This window comes from Cucurbita maxima, unplaced genomic scaffold (genome assembly GCF_002738345.1).
Source record: "Cucurbita maxima cultivar Rimu unplaced genomic scaffold, Cmax_1.0 Cma_Scf00039, whole genome shotgun sequence".
Lineage (NCBI taxonomy): Eukaryota > Viridiplantae > Streptophyta > Magnoliopsida > Cucurbitales > Cucurbitaceae > Cucurbita > Cucurbita maxima.
This window is the reverse complement of record NW_019272055.1, coordinates 1,117,947-1,127,008: the sequence shown is the minus strand read 5'-3', so window position 1 is coordinate 1,127,008 and position 9,062 is coordinate 1,117,947. Positions and strand designations below refer to the sequence as shown.

The 9,062-nt window shown below is 41.7% G+C and overlaps 1 non-coding gene across 1 annotated transcript; it reads left to right on the top strand.

The window, feature by feature from the left end:
- Positions 1 to 2,806: 2,806 nt before the first annotated feature.
- On the top strand, positions 2,807 to 2,946 carry LOC111469360. Its single transcript, XR_002714862.1, has one exon. It is a non-coding gene; the product is annotated as a small nucleolar RNA Z247 (small nucleolar RNA).
- Positions 2,947 to 9,062: the final 6,116 nt, after the last annotated feature.

Genomic DNA, 9,062 nt, shown 5'->3' with positions numbered 1-9,062 from the left:
AAAAAAAAAAAAAAAAAAAAAAAAAAAAAAAAAAAAAAAAAAAAAAAAAAAAAAAAAAACTTAGATTGAGTATGTTCATTAAAAAGATTCAAAGATGGCTAGAATTCAAAACCGAGGGAGGTCGGCATCCCTATGACCAAAGTAAATTTTTCCGATAAACTTTCTAGATTTTTCAAGTTCAAAATCAACGTATTTTAGAATAACAAAGGTCAGTGCAATCTTGGTCTATCAATAAGAAGTTATGGACAATGTTTTGAAACAAAAATTGAAGGATGAAAATAGTAAGCTTTAGATAGAAGCTTTTCAATTTGTGGGTATTTCTTTCTCAGATTTATTCTAAATTTGAGAGTTTATGATACAACATTTTTTCTCAAAGGTTCTAAATGAGCTTCCCAACAAGTTTGATGAAAGATTCAAGAGCTAAAAGTAGCCCAAACGGTTTACCAAATTAGATCTCCATAGCTACAAGAAAATTAGAGTTTTTTCAAATTCATATCAAACTCAAAGGAATCGGGGATGCTCAAAATTCCTTCCATCTTAAATGAACAAATTCATTAACCCATCCTAAATTAACAAATTCGTTAACTTGGCGACATTGAGAGGAGAAGATTTCATGAATAAGTCGTATGCCAAGGAGCTCTCTGTCGAGTTGCCCAAAAAAACTCGAACTCATGCGGAATGCTAAAAAAAACTTTCTCCTACTATCTGTAACATATTGTTGCATCAGAGAATTTGTACTTAAAAGCAAATATATGTAAAAAAAATTACACAGAGATGTAGAGGATGAGATCTATATGCAGGGAAGGATTTGTATTTTCATGCAAGGAATACATGGTGTGCAAGCTCAATAGAAGCTGGTATGGATGAAACAAGCATGAAGATAGTGGTACAAGAAACCTGAGTCTTTTATGTGCAAAACTGGTTCCGATTCTTATGTGTTGGTTCTACCATAGTGAAGAATTTCGACGTCCCATGCACGTCGTACATCGCTGGAGGAAGAAGAGGAAGGAGAGGGACAAACAAAGAGGAAAGGGAGAAAAAGGGATAGAAAAGGATGTTGGAAGACGATGAACAGAGGAGAGAGAAAGTCACCGGAGGAAATCGAGAAAACTCGGGTGAAGATGACGAAGGCCGACGGGTTCGGATCCAGGTCGGAATAACCCGCAACCCATATCTACAACAACCCGCGACCCAATCCTCTGCAACCAGGACATCTGCAGTCCAATCCTATCCTCGGCCCATCTAGATTTCTTTGTAGCCCACAGATGCCCAACACCCGCGGCCCAATCCAAAACCTAAAAAGTCCGTGGCCCAACGATGTCTCGTGGTCAGCCCAAACCCACGACCTGCGACCTGTGCTCGACCAGGGACCTACCTACACGCGCGTCGTCTCCTGATTGTGCCACGTGGCTGTTTATAGCGCGACAGCTCTGACTCCTGACGGCTTAAACGGCTTAAACAGCGTCGGCTTCGGCTTCAGAGCGGCTTCTTGGCTCGGGAATCCTTTTTTGCAGGATTTTCTAACGTGGATAAGATTGTTTTTGTACCGTATTTCACAATTTTAGTTTGATTCATTAATATTGTTGTGAAACACTAACTAAAACAATAATCGATTCAATAGGAAAACGACGATCGACGGTTATGAATTGTATGTTTTAAGTTGACACAGGGTCAACAACTGGGCCCTACGCACCTGCACCACTGCAAACTATGTCGCCACCAATTACGCTGCCACCACCAATGGAACCACCTCCACCACAAGCTGCACCTCTTCCACAAGCTACACTACCTTCGGTGGCATCGGCGGCTAGACTGGATCCCACCACACAATTAATATGGGAATCCTTCTAGGCGATGTTGCAAACCATGGTGACCACGCAACAGGCCAATAGTTCGCAACCTGACAGAGGGGCGAACTGGCTACGAGATTTTAAACGATATGACCCCCGTCTATTCATCAGTTCAAAGGAAGATCTTGTTAAACGTAGAGTAAATCATATTTGTGTATAGTAAGATAATCTAGTGATTTACTAGATTGTTACCAAATCTATGATTTACTAGTTTGTTACAAAATCTATGATTTACTGGTTTGTTACCAAATATATGATTTCATAGTTTTGTTACCAAATCTATGATTTCATAGTTTGTTAACAAATCTATGATTTAGAATGTAATCTTCATTATACACATCTATAAATACATGAGGTCGTGACCCTAGGTCAGGTCATTGAGCCATTCAACTTAACATATGGTATCAGAGCCAAAAGTTTATTTTTAAATGTCTACCATATCTTCCTCCTCCTCTCCATCCACCATCTCCAACACCGTCTCAACTACAATGGAGACTTTTGGCCCAAGCACTCTACACCATGCTGTCACAATTCGTCTAACCAAAAACAACTTCATCATATGGCGCGCCCAGCTCCTCCCCTATCTACGGAGTACGAAGCTTATGGGCTACCTCGATGGCACCAATGTCGCACCTGCCAAGTTGGTACCTTCCTCAACTGCGGCTGGTGCTGAGATGGTCTCTAATCCGGCCTATAATCAGTGGTATGATCAGGATCAACAGGTTCTTAGCGGTCTTCTCTCCTCCATGTCTGAGGAGATTCTTCACGATGTGGTTGCTGCTACTACGTCCAAGGAGGCGTGGGATACCCTGCAACGGATGTTTTCATTGTCAACTCGTGCTCGCACTACTCAAATTCGTATTGAGCTCGCCACGTCCAAGAAACGAGATCAATCTGCTGCAAATTATTTTCGCAAGATCAAAGGGCTAGCCACCGAGTTGGCCGCCGCCGGCTCTGCCTTGCAGGATGATGATGTGATCGCGTATCTTCTTGCTGGTCTTGGCCCTGACTATGATCCCTTCGTCACCTCAATGACTACCAAAAGTGAACCCCTCACGCTTGATGATGTGTTTGCACATTTAATGACGTATGAAGCTCGCCAACTACAACACCAGGCTGAGCTTCAGTTAAATCTTGGATCTTCTGCCAATTATGCTGGTCGTGGTGGTCAGCAGAAGAATCGTGGGCGTAGGGATCGTGGTTGTGGTCGTTCTCAAGGTTATGCATCCTCTCGTCCTGCTGGTGATCGTCGTGGCCCTTCTACTCGTCCTTTCTGCCAGATCTGTGGCAAAGTGGGGCATACTGCTATCCGCTGCTGGCATAGGATGGATGAGTCCTATCAAGATGAACCTTCTTCTGCTCCTCCCACGGCACTAGCGGCTACTTCCTCTTACAAGATTGACCCAAATTGGTACACTGACACAGGCGCTACGGATCATATCACCAGTGACCTAGATCGTCTCGCTGTGCGTAAACGCTATCATGGAGGTGAACAAGTTCAAGTCGGCAATGGAGCAGGTTTGCGTGTTTTGCATACTGGTCATTCTCTAATTAATACTGCTACTCGTCCTCTTGAATTGCGTAATATTTTGCATGTGCCTGAAATTTCCAAACATCTTCTTTCCGTTCATAAATTTTCTCGTGATAATGACGTATTTTTTGAATTCCATCCTTGGCATTTTTCTATAAAGGATTGACGGTCGAGGAAAAGTCTCCTAGATGGGAGGTGTGAATCTGGTCTTTATCCTATTAAGCCATCCGATGTCAATGATCTCAAGCATGCCTTGGTGAGCAGATCTACTACTCACGACCAATGGCATGCACGTCTTGGACATCCTTCATCTCAAGTAGTAAAATCAAATTTGCGTCTCAATAATATTTCGTGTGCTAGTGAGTCATCTTTGTCAATTTGTAATGCGTGTCAGTCAGCAAAAAGTCATCAGTTACCATATACTAGTTCTTTCCATAGGTCTTCGTCACCTTTGGAACTTATTTTTTCGGATGTTTGAGGCCCTGCACCTCCATCTGTTGGGGGTTTTAAATATTATATTAGCTTCATTGATGATTTCAGTAAATTTTCGTGGATCTATTTGATGCATGATCGTACAGAAGCTCCTCGTATATTTTTGCAATTCCAAGCTCATGTTGAGCGCCTTCTAGATACTAAAATCAAGTGGGTCCAAACTGATTGGGGTGGGGAATATCAGAAAATTCATAACACATTTTTTCGTTCCCTTGGAATTGCTCATCGTGTTTCGTGCCCTCACACACATCAACAAAATGGGTCTGCTGAACGCAAGCACCGTCATATTGTTGAAACAGGCCTAGCCTTTCTAGCTCATGCTCATGTACCTATTAAATTTTGGGATGACGCGTTTCTTACAGCCACATATCTCATCAATCGTCTTCCTACTCGTGTCATCGATAACAAATGCCCCTTAGAGCATCTTTTTCATATCCCACCAAATTACTCTTTATTAAAAAATTTTGGGTGTGCTTGTTGGCCTCATCTTCGTCCTTATAACAAACAAAAGCTCTCTTTTCGATCAAAGGGATGTGTCTTTCTAGGCTACAGTTCTTTACATAAAGGGTATAAGTGTCTTGACACAGATTCTGGTCGTGTCTATATGTCTAGAGACGTCATATTTGATGAAAATGTTTTTCCATTCAAGAGAGTCCCACCTATTTCTTCCTCAATCATGCAGTCAACGCATAATGCTCCTGATTTGGGTGCCTCACATTTGGGTAATAGCAGTACTAATTTGGAGAATGATTACATGCATATGTCTGTGCCTACTAACTCTTTGGATGCAGAAAATTTGGTGTCTACATCAACTTCGAAATTGCCGCAGCAATCCTCCGCGTCGCTGCCATGCGAATCGGCGTCGGTTGTTCAGCCAATGATTGAGGCTTCGACTCCTCCGCCAGTAGATGATATTGCACAATGCCCAGTCGAATCCTCGGCCGTTGGTCAACCAACTACTGTAGCATCGGTTGCTCCCCTCGCAACGGCTGATAAGCCTGTCCCCTCAAATGTGGATCCTGCACCTACTACTCATCCGTATGGTACTCGATTGAAGCACAATATCAAGAAACCCAAGATGCGTACAGATGGAACAATAACATATTTTGTAGTTCGGTCTTCTGCCTCTGAACCTACTTCACATATTACTGCTATGGAGCATCCCCTCTGGCGTCAAGCAATGAATGATGAGTTTCAGGCACTTCAAAAAAATAAGACATGGCACTTAGTTCCTCCTCGTGCTGGTCTTAACGTTATTGATTGCAAATGGGTTTTCAAACTCAAGCAAAAGCCAGATGGCTCTGTTGATCGCTACAAAGCACGCCTGGTTGCTAAAGGGTTTAAACAGCAATATGGCGTTGATTATGATGATACCTTTAGTCCAGTTGTTAAGCCCACTACCATTCGGCTCTTACTATCTCTTGCTATTTCTCGTGGTTGGGCTATTCGGAAGATTGATATTCAAAATGCTTTTCTTCATGGCGTTCTTAATGAAGATGTTTATATGAAGCAACCCCCTGGATTTGTGGATTCTCAACATCCTGGTTATCTCTGCAAGCTGGATAAGTCGTTTTATGGCCTTAAACAAGCTCCGCGTGCTTGGTTTTCTCGCCTTAGCTCCAAATTATTACAGTTGGGTTTTACACCTTCAAAGACTGATGTTTCTCTTTTCATTTTGAACCAGACGAGCATTCAGATGTATATCCTCATCTATGTTGATGACATTATTATTATCAGCTCATCTTCTACGGCTACTGATAAACTTCTTACACAGCTTCAGGATGATTTTGCTGTCAAGGATCTTGGCATTTTGAGTTATTTTCTTGGGATTGAGGTCCGCCATACTTCCAATGGACTTATTCTGACACAACATAAATACATTCAAGATTTATTGTCCAGAACCAATATGCTCACCTCCAAAGGTGTGCTCACACCTATGCTTCCTAGTGAGAAGTTATTATTGGATGGTGGTGAAAAGCTTTCGCCTGAGGATACTACTCGCTATCGGAGTGTCGTTGGTGCTCTCCAATATTTGTCTCTGACACGTCCTGATATATCGTTCTGTGTCAATAGAGTGTGTCAGTTCATGTCCTCCCCAACATCTATACATTGGACGGCAGTCAAACGAATTCTCCGTTATCTACATGACACTATTGATATGGGTTTGTGTCTTACAAAGTCCAGCACTGATTTGTTGAGTGCCTTTTCAGATGCTGATTGGGCCGGGAATCCTGATGATCGTCGAAGCACTGGAGGCTATGTAGTCTTCTTTGGTGGCAATCTTATCTCTTGGAGTTCGAGGAAACAATCAACAGTTTCTCGTTCTAGTACTGAGGCCGAATATAAGGCGGTTGCTGATGCCACTACTGAATTAATTTGGATCCAAGTTCTCTTGCGTGAGCTCGGGATCTCGCAAGCGCGAGCACCTAGCCTGTGGTGTGACAACATTGGTGCCACCTACCTGTCCGCCAATCCAATTTTTCATCGACGGACGAAGCATGTTGAGGTTGATTACCACTTCGTTCGTGAACGAGTATCGACTCGTTAGCTTGATGTTCGACTTATTTCTTCGAAGGATCAGCTCGCCGATATCATGACAAAGCCATTACCAGCTCCTTCTTTTAGCAATTTTAGGCGCAATCTGAACTTAGTAGTACATCGTCCAGATTGAGGGGGGGTGTTAAACGTAGAGTAAATCATATTTGTGTATAGTAAGATAATCTAGTGATTTACTAGATTGTTACCAAATCTATGATTTACTAGTTTGTTACCAAATCTATGATTTACTGGTTTGTTACCAAATCTATGATTTCAAACTATTTACTGGTTTGTTACCAAATCTATGATTTCATAGTTTTGTTACCAAATCTATGATTTCATAGTTTGTTACCAAATCTATGATTTCATAGTTTGTTACCAAATCTATGATTTAGAATGTAATCTTCATTATACACATCTATAAATACATGAGGTCGTGACCCTAGGTTTAGGTCAGGTCATTGAGCCATTCAACCTAACAGATCTCATAACAGCTCAAATGTGGATCATGACTATGGAAATCATCTTTGAATCAATGAGATGTCTTGACCATCTATATGCTACAAAAGGACACAGAGGTTTAGTGGGCAGATAATAAAAGTAGTATTAATCGAGGGGGAATCATGATATGGAACAAGTTTAAGGAAGCCTTCTTGAAATAGTATTACCTGAAGGAGACCCGCGGCAAGAAACATCAAGAGTTCAACCATCTAACTCAGGGCGAACACATTATAGATTAATATGACCAGGAATTCATGAGGTTGAGAAGGTTTGCGCCGTTTGATGAAATGATGATGGAGAAATTTGTTTTGTGAACCCGAAGTCCTATCACATTGTGGACGCATTTAATCCAAAGACCTATGAGGAGGCGAAGTCTTAAAATAGCCTCAGAAAGAGAAAAACCTCAACCGACAGTCATTGTGGGAAAGAAACGCCCATAGGAGCCAAGGCAAATGAATTACCAACCACTGGCCCAGAGACCTCGTTATAATGATAGGCGACTTGGTCCGCCACCAGTGGACAGAAATCTCAGGGATACAGAGAGAGTACAGGAACATGAAAAGCCTTTATGCGTGATTGTGGGAAACGACACTGAGGCAAATGCATGGCAGGTTCAAGAACATGTTTCAGGTGTGGTCGTGGAGATCACACGGCCAGATACTTGACTGGAAAGGATACGGAGAACCCAAGGGGACCACCTAGAGGCCCGGGCAATGGCGAACACACCATGCAAGCCTACACATAGACTAGGACGTATGCAATGACCAATAAGGACGCGGGAACGTTTGACACCGTGGTGACAAGTACACTTTCTATACTGGGACATTATGCATTAACATTGTTTGACTCTGGCTCTACACATTCCTTTGTTGCTATGTCTTTTTTTAGTCATGCAAGGTTCACAATAGAACCCTTATTGCGTGTGTTATCTGTTGGTATCCAGCAGAGGTGTGTTATCTGTTGGTATCCAGCAGAGGTAGACTTAATTACTGAAAATATGGTAAAAAATTGACAAGTAGTAGTAGTTGAACAAACCATCCATGTAGACCTGAAAAATAGTAGATATGACAGATTTCGACGTCATATTAGGAATGAACAAGTTAGCTGAAAACTATGCTAGCATCGACTGTCATAAGAAAAAAGTAATATTCACACCACCAAATGGACCTAACTTTAAATTTACAGGAACTTGTACCGGAGCCACCCTCAAAATAATATCGATGATAAAAACCAAATGTCTGGTACAACAAGGGGGTGGGCTATACTAGCATGTGTAGTAGACACAAAAGAAAAAGAGCAAACAATGGATATGGTACCCATAGTGAACGATTTCCCAGATGTCTTCTTGGAGGACCTGCCAGAAGTTCATCCTTCACGAGTGGTAGATTTCGAGATAGAACTTGAACCAGGAACTGGACCCATCTCAAAAGTATCATACCGCATGGCCCCAACGGAATTGAAAGAACTTAAACTACAACTACAAGACCTATTAGACAAAGACTTTATTCGATCTAGCGTATCCCCTTGGGATGCGCTAGTATTGTTTGTTAAAAATAAAGACGGTTCGATGTGCCTATGCATCGACTATAGAGTACTAAACAAGGAAAGATAAAGAAAAAAATACCCACTTACACATATCGAGGACCTATTCGACCAACTCTGAGGGACAACGGTATTTTCCAAAATAAACCTCCGATTAGGATATCACCATATTAAAATTAAAGATGAAGATGTACTGAAAACAACCTTTCGAACAAGATACGGCCACAACAAGTTTGTAGTGATATCATTTGGCCTCACCAACGCCCTAGTGGTGTTCATGAAATTAATGAACCGAGTATTCAAGGAGTACCTAAACACGTTTGTGATCCTGCTCATAGACGACATCCTAATATACTCGAAAATGGATCAAGAACACCCTCGAAAAGCCCAAACTATCTTAAGAGAGAACAAGTTATACGTCAAATTCTCCAAATGTGAATTTTGACTACGACAAGTTTCGTTCTTAGGATAAGTTGATATAGGATCAACCCAAGGGAAAGTTTGGAATGGATTACCTTGATGATCAATATCGAGGGTAAAGAAAACTCGTTTCTAAACTCGTGATTCGAATCACTCCACAAGAGGTTTGATTCATACCACTTGAATGA